General features: G+C 44.4%; 1 long non-coding RNA gene across 1 annotated transcript; it reads left to right on the top strand.

Moving 5' to 3' along the window:
• The first annotated feature begins 1816 nt into the window (after positions 1-1816).
• Positions 1817-2613, top strand: LOC135933501 (uncharacterized). Its single transcript, XR_010573772.1, has 3 exons — positions 1817-2008; positions 2090-2372; positions 2487-2613. It is a non-coding gene; the product is annotated as an uncharacterized LOC135933501 (long non-coding RNA).
• The last annotated feature ends 8215 nt before the right edge of the window (positions 2614-10828 follow it).

Genomic DNA, 10828 nt, shown 5'->3' with positions numbered 1-10828 from the left:
AAAATATTCAGAGCACTAAAACATTTACATATTGCAGTGTCAGTTCCATTACCTAAAGCACCCACTGAGTGCATTCGTAATGTTGTTTTCTAATTCTCAGGGGAAAACTAGATGCACCGTATATACTGTTATAAATACAGCAGAAGGCATTCTTTGGACATTCGAGTTAACAAGTGTTTTTCATTAAAGAAAATCAGCCTTACGCTTTATTTCAGATGTGAGTTTTTCTCTTGAAGTTTGAGCGCTGCTCACACACCTGCATTCTTACCGCATCATGATTCATAGCAAATTAAATATTTAGGTATCGGTGTATTAGTACCACATATTGGATTCTGTTAATGAAACCCTGTTGAATATGAAAATGTCTTGGCTGGGACTAAAACAGTAAAACCACCATCAATTTTATTTTAAAGTTGCTGAATTTCTGATTTGGGGACAGGATAAGATTTTTATAATCATACATGCATTAAAAAGCAAAGAAAAGCAGCTTTAGGATTTTAATGTTCATTTAACAAATATGCCATAGAACTAATGACATTACTGTGAACATGTGATAAGACTTATAGTAAATCTTCCATACCTTAAACACAGGTCTTATATTTAGAATTAATTATTAATTAATAAAATTTGACAAATAAAAATAAATTTTTCTGGTCCTCTGACAGCCATACCTTTAAAACTGTAGACCCACCCATAGATAGGCTTTTTGTAAAATAATTGGTATACATGTCCTCGCAAATGAATATAGCAGACTGATCATAACTGCTCTCCCATTTTAATTAAGGATTTTGTGGATTTATGAAAAGAGAAGCTTGGGAGTCAAATTCCCGGCCTGAATCATCATTTCAGTCCAGCTATGCATATCTTTCCATATTATTATACAACTGGTCTTGCAGCCATTGTCTCAGAAAGCATCTATGTCTGTGTCTGACAAAGATGATAAAAAAAAGAAGTCATTTAGTTTTGCTGATTGAGTTTAAATCCACTGTTGTTGCTAAAATGATCTCGCGTTAGACAGACACCTGGATTTACTCTAATTATTTCTAATCTGTCATCCTGATTGCGCCAATTGTAATTAGGCTGTGATGATCTGTTTTGTACGCTGCATCTGTCAGTTTAGAAGAGCGACCTGCTTTTCTTTCATTTCTGACGAGTTTTTCCTCATGCACGAGTTTTAGAGCAGAAGGTGTCGTGTGCTATGCTAAGCCCTCTGAGGAAACTGTATCATTTCCTGGCCTTTAATAATAATCTCTACCTTGACTAGTTTCATGTTGTTAATTACAGTTTTTTACAGACGCTAGGACACATTTCTCAATACTTAGGTCACTTTTGCAAAACTCCTCACACAGTGAGCACAACAGAAGTCTATGTGGGCTAAACTGAGGATCAGTTATCACTGTTTTGGCACAAAATGCATTCAATGACTACATCTCTCAAATTTCATGAATTATTTTCTCACTGAGACACAACAACTGCCAAAAATCTTTGTATGTACAGGACATTTTGCATGTACTTACATACTGTTTTCAAAACTGTTAAACTTATGGTCAAAACAATAACATAATGCAAAACTGAATAAGACAGCAAAATTCAACAGCAATATTTTATTGAAACATATTTTAAATCTAAAAATGCAGTTTAACCAGCCACAGCTGATTCTCATTGTAGATGAACATCTACACAGGTGTTACTCTTTCAATTTCATTACAAAAGGAGACAACTGCTGAATAGGTTTGTTTTGTGATGTAAACATGGACCCAGCCAGAAATGGAGAAGTGGCTGAAAGAGGAAGAAGAGTGGCTGGGAGGGGGCGAGGAATACGTATGCGTGGTGGAAGAAGAATAAGAGGAAGATCAAGAGCTGTAGTCTCAGATGAGATCAGAGCTACTGTAATTGATCATGTAGTAAATCATGGTCACTCAATGAGAGAGGCTGGTCAGAGAGTGCAGCCAAATCTGCAACGCTCTACAGTGGCATCTATTGTTAGAGTTTTCCGGCAAACCAACAGGTAACTTGTATTCTGCAAGGGCATTTGCACATTTCAGAAGTAAATAAGCTTTTGTGTAATTGTTGTTGCATTTCTGCTTAGGACTCAACGGTTACCTCACACAGGAGGGAGAGGACGGATGTTCACTGATGTGCAGGAAACTGCCATTGTTGATATGGTCATCAGAAACAATGGGATAAAACTCACTGAAATTAGACACAGAGTCTTGGCAGACAACGTTACTTTCGCAAATATCCACAGTGTAAGCATAACAACAATTTCTAGAGTCCTGAAAAAACATCAGGTCAGGATGAAACAGTTGTACACTGTGCCTTTTGAGAGGAACTCTGAACATGTCAAGCAACTCAGGAACCAGTATGTCCAGGTAAGATCACAATAAAATACAGATCAGTTTCTGAACAAAACCAAACACACACAAAGACAATTTTTACAAATTTTCTACTGTAACAGCTTATGTTGCCTTGTGGATTTATGTTAGAGAGTCATGGAGATTGAAGGCAGGCAAACACACCACATTTTCATCTTTGTGGATGAGGCAGGTTTCAACTTGGCCAAAGCACGGCGACGAGGGAGGAATGTGATTGGGAAGAGAGCCACAGTGAATGTCCCGGGCCAGAGGGGTGCCAACATCACAATGTGTGCAGCAATATCCACTGACGGACTGCTGTTACACAGACCACTAATTGGGCCATACAACACTGAACGGCTCCTTGCGTTGCTGCATGATCTCTATGGAAGGGTTGTGCTAGGTGAGGAAAGGGATGCGGAGAGAGGGAATCAGCCAACATTTATAATTGTATGGGACAATGTGGCATTTCATCACTCCCGTGCAGTCACCGAGTGGTTTGCAGCCCATCCCAGAATGGAGTCTCTTTTCCTCCCACCTTACTCTCCATTCCTCAACCCCATAGAGGAATTCTTTTCCTCATGGCGGTGGAAGGTTTACGACCATCATCCACATGATCAAATGTCCCTCCTGGATGCAATGAATGCTGGATGCCTGGAGATATCAGCAGAAGATTGCCAGGGATGGATCAGGCATGCCAGAAGATTCTTTCCTAGGTGTATTGCCCTAGATGACATAAGATGTGATGTGGATGAGAACCTGTGGCCAAATGGAGAAGACCGAGTAGATTAGCATCACTATTGTATGTGTATCAGTGGATGGTGTGTATACAAATTCTTGTATTTTGGGATTACTTAGTGCAAAAAAATAAAAATACATAAACAAATATTAACGAATTCTGCATGATGTCTGATTCATTCCAGTAACATATATTGAAATTATAAACGGAGATGTGTCCTTGTTTTACACAAGAAAACACTGTGTAATGCTACATGTTGTTAGTGTTTTTTAGGTCATTGTTTTGTGGGTGACAAAGTGTGTTTGTCGGCTGTCAACCTTTGCTAGTGTTCTGGAAGAATGAGTTTATTTGAGACCTGAATAAAGTGTTTTGGTAGTTGTAGTGCATTTTGAATGTGAAATGAACTGCTTTGCCAAGCTGAAGGTCAGTTAGGAGAATTGTGTGAAGAGTTTTGCAAAAGTGACCTAAGTATTGAGAAATGTGTCCTAGCGTCTGTAAAAAACTGTAATGATATAGCTCTAGTCCTGGCAAGGTTTGCAACTTCAGTAAAATCCATCCATCCATCCATTCATTCACTTCCGCTTATCCTTTTCAGGGTCGCGGGGGGCGCTGGAGCCTATCCCAGCTGTCATAGGGTGAGAGGCGGGGTACACCCTGGACAGGTCGCCAGTCTGTCGCAGAGCTAACACACAGAGACAAACAACCATTCACGCTCACATTCACACCTATGGACAATTTAGACTAATCAATTAACCTATCCCCACAAACTGCATGTGTTTGGACGGTGGGAGGAAGCTGGAGTACCTGGAGGAAACCCACGCAAACACGGGGAGAACATGCAAACTCCACACAAAAAGCCCCCGGCCTGATGGTGGAGTTGAACTCAGGCAGCAACAGTGCTAACCACCGTGCTACTGTACTGCCCTTCAGTAACTTCAGTAAAACTTACTTGCAAATAAAAGTTACATTTAAATTAAGACTTAAAAAAAAATCCTCTTTGGGCTAAAACTGCCCAAAAAGCAAAAAGACAACAAGCTCTCCAAATAAACTAATGACTTAATTCATAAATAACTAAAAAGATTATCTCAACTTTTGTTCCAGTTCCAGCCTGGCAGTATGAATGAATATGAATCAGCTGCTTTAATGATATAGCATTAGTTACAGCTTCTGTTTCAGCATAAGCCCCCATTTTTGGCACCGACTCGATGTGTCTGTGTGCGTGTGGATGCATGTGTGTGTGTGTGTCTGTGTGCGTGTGGATGTATGTGTGTGTGTGTGTGTGTGTGTGTGCGTGTGGATGTATGTGTGTGTGTGTGTGTGTGTGTGTGTGTGTGTGTGTGTGTGTGTGTGCGTGTGGATGTATGTGTGTGTGTTTTGATGAATTATTGATGTGCGTCTGGCTCTCGACGTGTGTCTGCCATTGGAGTGGCTTCTTTGATCGCAGGAACCCCACAACCCACCAGTGACGAACACACACACACACACACACACGCACACGCACACGCACACGCACACACACACACACACACAAGTACGCTTGACTACCTTTATTAAAGATGGTTATTAGGAGCTCTACTGTGCCATCTGGCAGCTAATCAAATATTAAAAGTCTGTCTGTCTGCACCAGACACACCAACACACTGCACATACAGATGCACTGTGTGAACATGTGATGTGTATTCATACCACATGTAACAATTCATCCTTGTGAAAAACTTGATTTTGACCTTGGAAAGATTTCTGTTACGGGCAAAGGAAACAAAGGTGGGTAACAACAGTTAAGACACACACCGTAGATGCTCTGGGGTGATTCGTTTTAACTTAGAGCCAAAAAAAACCCTGTCATGGAAATCTGCAACCACGGTGAAGTCGTTGGATTTAATTCATTCAGGTACACGTGAACTATCTGGAATAAAGCATTCAATAATCAATAGAACACTTGGCACCACTGTGAAGTTTTGTGTGTGTCATTTTCTGAAAAATGGAAAAGTTCCCAACTTTATAGTCTCTTGCTTGTTTCAGTCTTTACTAATATAGACTGCTGCTGTGGATCTCGGCCAGGCACCCCCAAAACAGGAAGCCGTCCCCTCGGTCACACCCATTATCAGCAGCTTTCTTCTAAATCTGTGTACTTTGTAACTAACTGGCTCAAATTTAGTGGCCTGGAAAACTAGGCCTCAGGGATCTTATTATTTTTTAAGGCAACAGTAACCTGTAAGAACCCTTTGAGTGGTGCTATAATAATACACAGCTTTTTACCTTTACTGTTTCACAAGGTGTTAAAAAGGGAATGTCCAAAATTTAGCAGGAGCAATGCAAAAGCCAAATCAAATAATAATAGTCACTTGATCAAATCACTGTAATTATACTTTTCGACTTAACCTACTCCGAGCTAATGCTGAGTTCAATCAAAATTCAAACATTAATATCACTTTATTGCATTTTCTTCTTTGGTATGTTATATTTTAACGTGATCTATCATTACCTTCATCACATATGGATATACTTTCCTTCATATTTCATTCAGTTTGTACTTTTTACTTCAACAGGATTTATCATTAGCTCAGCCTCATGAATATCCAACATGATTTTAATCAATAAGCTTGTTTTTTCTCCCTTTTTCTTTTTATAACTCTGTGATTGTCAGTCACAATATATTCAGTATAACTTCTTTTTCAAATTATATGATAAAGTCAGAGATTCTTTGAGGCTAGTGTCTCCTTGGTGTCTCACTCTGTCCTCCCCTCCCTCCGTCTCACTCACAGCCTCCAAGGTCATCTTTAGCATAAACAAGCTCCTCCGTACCGAACCTCAGTGAGAGGCTTGTTATTGGGATCACTTCACAGATTACACTTTCTTCTTTGTTATATTGGTCAAACTTACACTTGATTATATTCTCATCAGTATTAAGCATATATAAAATTATGTATACAAATTATGATTATGTGTTTATCAATTATCAGATACAGATGTCCTGCAGCCAGTCTCAGCACACAGACACTAATCTGCCAAGGTCGAAGCTGAGTCACGCCAACGCACAAAATCCAAACACTGGAATAATTTTAATTACTCAACCTGCATTTCTCATTTTTCATATAAAGAAGACTTTGGTTATATTTTTGATCAAGAATCAAACATGATTTACTATGAGCAAACTCACAGATGGCCTCTGCTATGGCACTCTGTATCACTTTAAAACATAAAAGTTCTTTCACCGTCTCTCAGATGTAATGAGAGGTAAAATTCAATCCCACCTCTCTTGACAGTGTACAATATTTAATTCCCTTTTTCGTTATCTACTCTGTAATTTATTTGGATTTTGGCATTCTGTGCGCCTAATGAAATATTTCAGCCAACTTCATGTTTTTTAAAATGAGTGGTTTCTTTTTTTTTTTTTTCTTTTTTTTTTTTTGTCTGTCCCATTTGGTTCTTTAGCCGTCAGAATTGTTGTCTGAAGACCAACAAGGATACCAAATGGATTTATTTTGCCAAATGGATCATCATGGCATTGCCGTATTGGTCCATTTGATCAACTTTTGTTGTTATTATTTATTTTATTTTCAGTAGTTACAGATGGGACAGACATGACTGGGGGATAGGAAAGGGAGAAAGAAAGAGAGGAAGGAAAAGAAAAACAGAAGGGAAAAGGGACAGTGAGAAAGGGCACTTACAAAGACAAAGAGAAAAAAAAATCTCCTGGATCACCTGTTGAGAGAAAAAGAAGAGAAAACAAGCAAAAAAAAAAACAAAGCAACATACTAAACACAACACCATCATGTTAATCTAGCTAAGTGTAAACAGCAGTAAATACTAAATATTGAATGTTGTTGTGCAGCACACAGGACCGACAGCGCACAATGTGCTTTGAAGTAGCAGCTAAGAAAGGTGTAGTTTATGTCTACGAACAGTGAACACCCGTGTGCACACCCGTGTGGATCAGCGCGCTTGTATACAGAAGGTTTCCCCATGTAACGGTCTGCTAGAGGGTGTGGAGGGCCATAGCCCCGTCCCCCAGGGCATGAAGCAGGCATGGAGGAGATCCAGGCTCCAGACATCCAGAGGCCCCAGAGTGCGAGAGCCCAAGGAGTCCCACCGGAGGGGCATCCGTGCCACCCTCCTGGGAAGGGCTGAGGAGATCCCCAGACGAGGGGTCACCCAGTAGCCACGGAGCAGAAGCCAGAGGGGGCTGCACTGGCGCGCCCGCCGGCTCTGCCGGCAGCCAGCTGTGCCAGAGTGAACCGAGCTGCAGGCCCCGAGGCCGGAGGTTCGAGGGCCCCCTTTGCCCCGGAAGAGGCCTGACCGAGCGACAGGCACCAGGCCCCGCCAAGTAGCCACCGGGAGTGAGCTGGTGTATACCTGAGCACCCAGCCCCGGACACCAAGAACCACCAATGCACCGACCCCTGAGGGCATCAGTTACCAGCAGGGAGTGTGGTGAGGGGAGATAGGCCTCCACACTTTGGAGGGCCTGGGTGTTCCCAGGGAGGTGGAGTCTAAGACCTGACCTGACATATAAACACAGACAAACAGGCACACACAGACACAAACATGCATTCCCACCCTCATGCACACATATACAAACACTCAGCACTCTAAAATGAGTGGTTTCAGAAGGTTTTCTCACCTGTAGATCCTTCACTTTTGGTCAAATCGTTTGATGGCTTTGTAAACTTGTAGCTTTTTAATGTGATATGGTTCCTTTTTACACCAAGGACTCTCCTGATGAACTCCAAGCAAATGCATCACTACAAATCCCGTGGGAATGTTCGCCCACTTACAGACTTGATATGTCTGGAGCAGGAGTATCAAAAATATAAATACAGGATGAAGGTGCTGTGTTTATATATTTTCAGGTCCATGGTACATTCATGAGTGCACAGTATACATTGACTGCAAGGCGGTGTTTAGCTCAAACTTGCAATAAACACCTTGTAATTGGGCAAGATCAGAGTTGGACATGAACAGGGTGGGGTTTTATTTTTGTCTTTCCTTCCACTATTTGTTAATTGTGTCACGGTTCTGGGTCTATCGGACCCAGTATTTTGAGTTTATTATGTTTTGGTTTACTTTTGCATTATGGATTGTTCTTTATGTTTCTCTGGCACTTTGTGTTTCAGTTATCTTGGTGTTGGATTGTTTCCTCATTTTGTGATGATGATTATTGTTGAGTTCCATGTTTCTGTTTATTGGTATTTAGGATTTGTGTTCTCATGTTTTGTGTGGGTTTAGTTCCATGTGTCATTTTCTGTTCTCAGTGTCAGGTCTGCGTCTTGGTGTAGTGTTCTTGTTTCCTGTTTTATTGTGAAGGTCTGCGTCATGTGAGTGTGTTCAGTTTTACCTCTTGTCTCGTCTCATTAATTACTCCCAGCTGTGTCCACCACCTGTGTGTAATCTCCCTGTGTTTCTCTGTGTATTTAAGTCATGTCTTCAGTCATTGTAGTTGCTGGTCCGTCTGTGTATCTACCCTGCTTCGTTCTGTGTGTTTCCCTGCTGTCAACTGTCATCTGTTTCCGCCCGCTCTCATCCTCCTTCATGTTCAGGTCCTGGTTTGTGTCAGTAGTTTAGTTGTTCTCAGTTTAGATAGTTGTCGGTCCCGTTTGCTGTTTTGTCCTTTTCTTTTTGTGTTTAATAAATCACCCTCTCACCTGTACAAGTGCCTGCATTTGGATCCTCCCTTATTTTCCACACGGCTCATCTCACTCGCCGTGACAGTACGGACCAGCCAGATATGGATCCAGCGGCATTCACCCCACCCACGGAGCTTCGAGAGCTCATAACGGACTCAGCTTCCAAAATAATCAACCTGTGGCTTGAGCATGAGGGTGAAGCGTTTGTCTACGTTCTGGAAGTCAGGCTACGACAGCTTTTGTCCGATTATCCCTGGCTATTGGACTCACTCCACCCGCTCGTACAAAATTTCATTCTTCACGAACTACACCTTCACCCTCCCGCCGCTACCGCTCGCCCGCTCGCTTCGATGGAGGACGTGCCGTCCGACCGGCCGGACGAGGAATTACCCGGTCCGTCGGAGCAGTCTCTGAGACGAAAGCGACGTTCGCGCCGCCGGCGCGGCACCCCACAGCCGGATGTAGGGACATGTAAGCAGTCGGCTGTGGTGAGTGAAAGGGACGCTTTTTCTGCTGCGTCGGATTGAGTGACTGTGTTTTCTGGAGCTATTTTTTGTGTGCCTTCTCAAGTTAACAATTATTTTTCCGTCTCACCCGTGGCCACTGCCCCAAAGACTGCCTTTTCTGAGCCTATATTTTGTGTTAATGACTGTGTTCATGCTGTTTCCAAGCCTGGAGTACCTGAGTCTAGCGCTATGAACATAGGGAATTTAAGTGTCAGGGAAGTTTTTTCAGTTCATTCAGGGGAAGTTGTAAGCCTCACCGAAACAGTTTTTCCTGATCATGTTTTCCCATCCACACTTTCACCACAGTTTAATGTTGGGCCTGCAATTCAGTTAGCCGTTCAGTCAGCAGCCCAGCTGCCCTCAGTTCAGTCAGCAGCCCAGCTGCCCTCAGTTCAGTCAGCAGCCCAGCTGCCCTCAGTTCAGTCAGCAGCCCAGCTGCCCTCAGTTCAGTCAGCAGCCCAGCTGCCCTCAGTTCAGTCAGCAGCCCAGCTGCCCTCAGTTCAGTCAGCCACTCCACCACCTGTTACAACTTCGCTACCTGTAGCTCAGTTGCCACCAGTTCAGCAGCCTACCCACTCGTTCATTCAGTCACCATTCTCACCGTCTCATTACGAGCAGGGAACACACTTCACCACAACATCTGCTGGTTCTCTTAAGCTGGCCACCTCAGAGACAGTTACTCCCTCTAGGGCCTCCCCAGAGGCTGGGTGTCGCTCACCAGCTGACTCTGGACCCCTAGAGGTCAAGACGCCAGCGCCAGCAGTTTCACCGGGGAACTCACCAGAGCAGTCTCGGCTCTCAGCACCCCCTGAGAGCTCAAGTGAGTTCACCCGTCCGCCTCCGTCCTCTGCTGAGTGTATTGGGGAACACTTTCAGCCCTCTGAGGACTGCATCCCACTGTTGCTGCCTGAGTCTAGCCACTGTGCTGCTCGGTTCCAGCCAGTGTCCACACCGGCAGAGGTCTGCGTACCTGCTGCCTCGGTGTCTGTTTCCACTGGAGGGCCTGAGGAGCCCGTCCAGTCTCAAGTGTCGTCAGCTGGGGGTTCGGGTGAACCCAGCCAGCCTCAAGTGTCGTCAGCTGGGGGTTCGGGAGAACCCAGCCAGCCTCAAGTATCGTCAGCTGGGGGTTCGGGAGAACCCAGCCAGCCTCAAGTGTCGTCAGCTGGGGGTTCGGGAGAACCCAGCCAGCCTCAAGTGTCGTCGGCTGGAGGGCCCGAGGAGCCCGTCCAGCCCCATGACTCGTCGGCTGGAGGTTCAGGAGAACCTAGCCAGTTTCTGGCCTCATCAGCTGGAGGGCCCGGGAGAACCCAGCCAACCGCAGCTTCATCCACGCCTGCAGCCGCAGCTTCATCCACGCCTGCAGCCGCAGCTTCATCCACGCCTGCAGCCGCAGCTTCATCCACGCCTGCAGCCGCAGCTTCATCCACGCCTGCAGCCGCAGCTTCATCCACGCCTGCAGCCGTCTCGCTGCCGTCTTCCCCTGGCCCGGCCTCTGTGTCTTCGTCCGCGCCTGGCCCGGCCTCGGCCTCTGTGTCTTCGTCCGCGCCTGGCCCGGCCTCGGCCTCTGTGTCTTCGTCCGCGCCTGGCCCGGCCTCGGCCTCTG

This window comes from Pelmatolapia mariae, linkage group LG1 (assembly GCF_036321145.2).
Source record: "Pelmatolapia mariae isolate MD_Pm_ZW linkage group LG1, Pm_UMD_F_2, whole genome shotgun sequence".
Taxonomy (NCBI): domain Eukaryota; kingdom Metazoa; phylum Chordata; class Actinopteri; order Cichliformes; family Cichlidae; genus Pelmatolapia; species Pelmatolapia mariae.
Note: the sequence above shows the minus strand (reverse complement) of the source record. Positions and strands in the feature narration are given on the sequence as shown.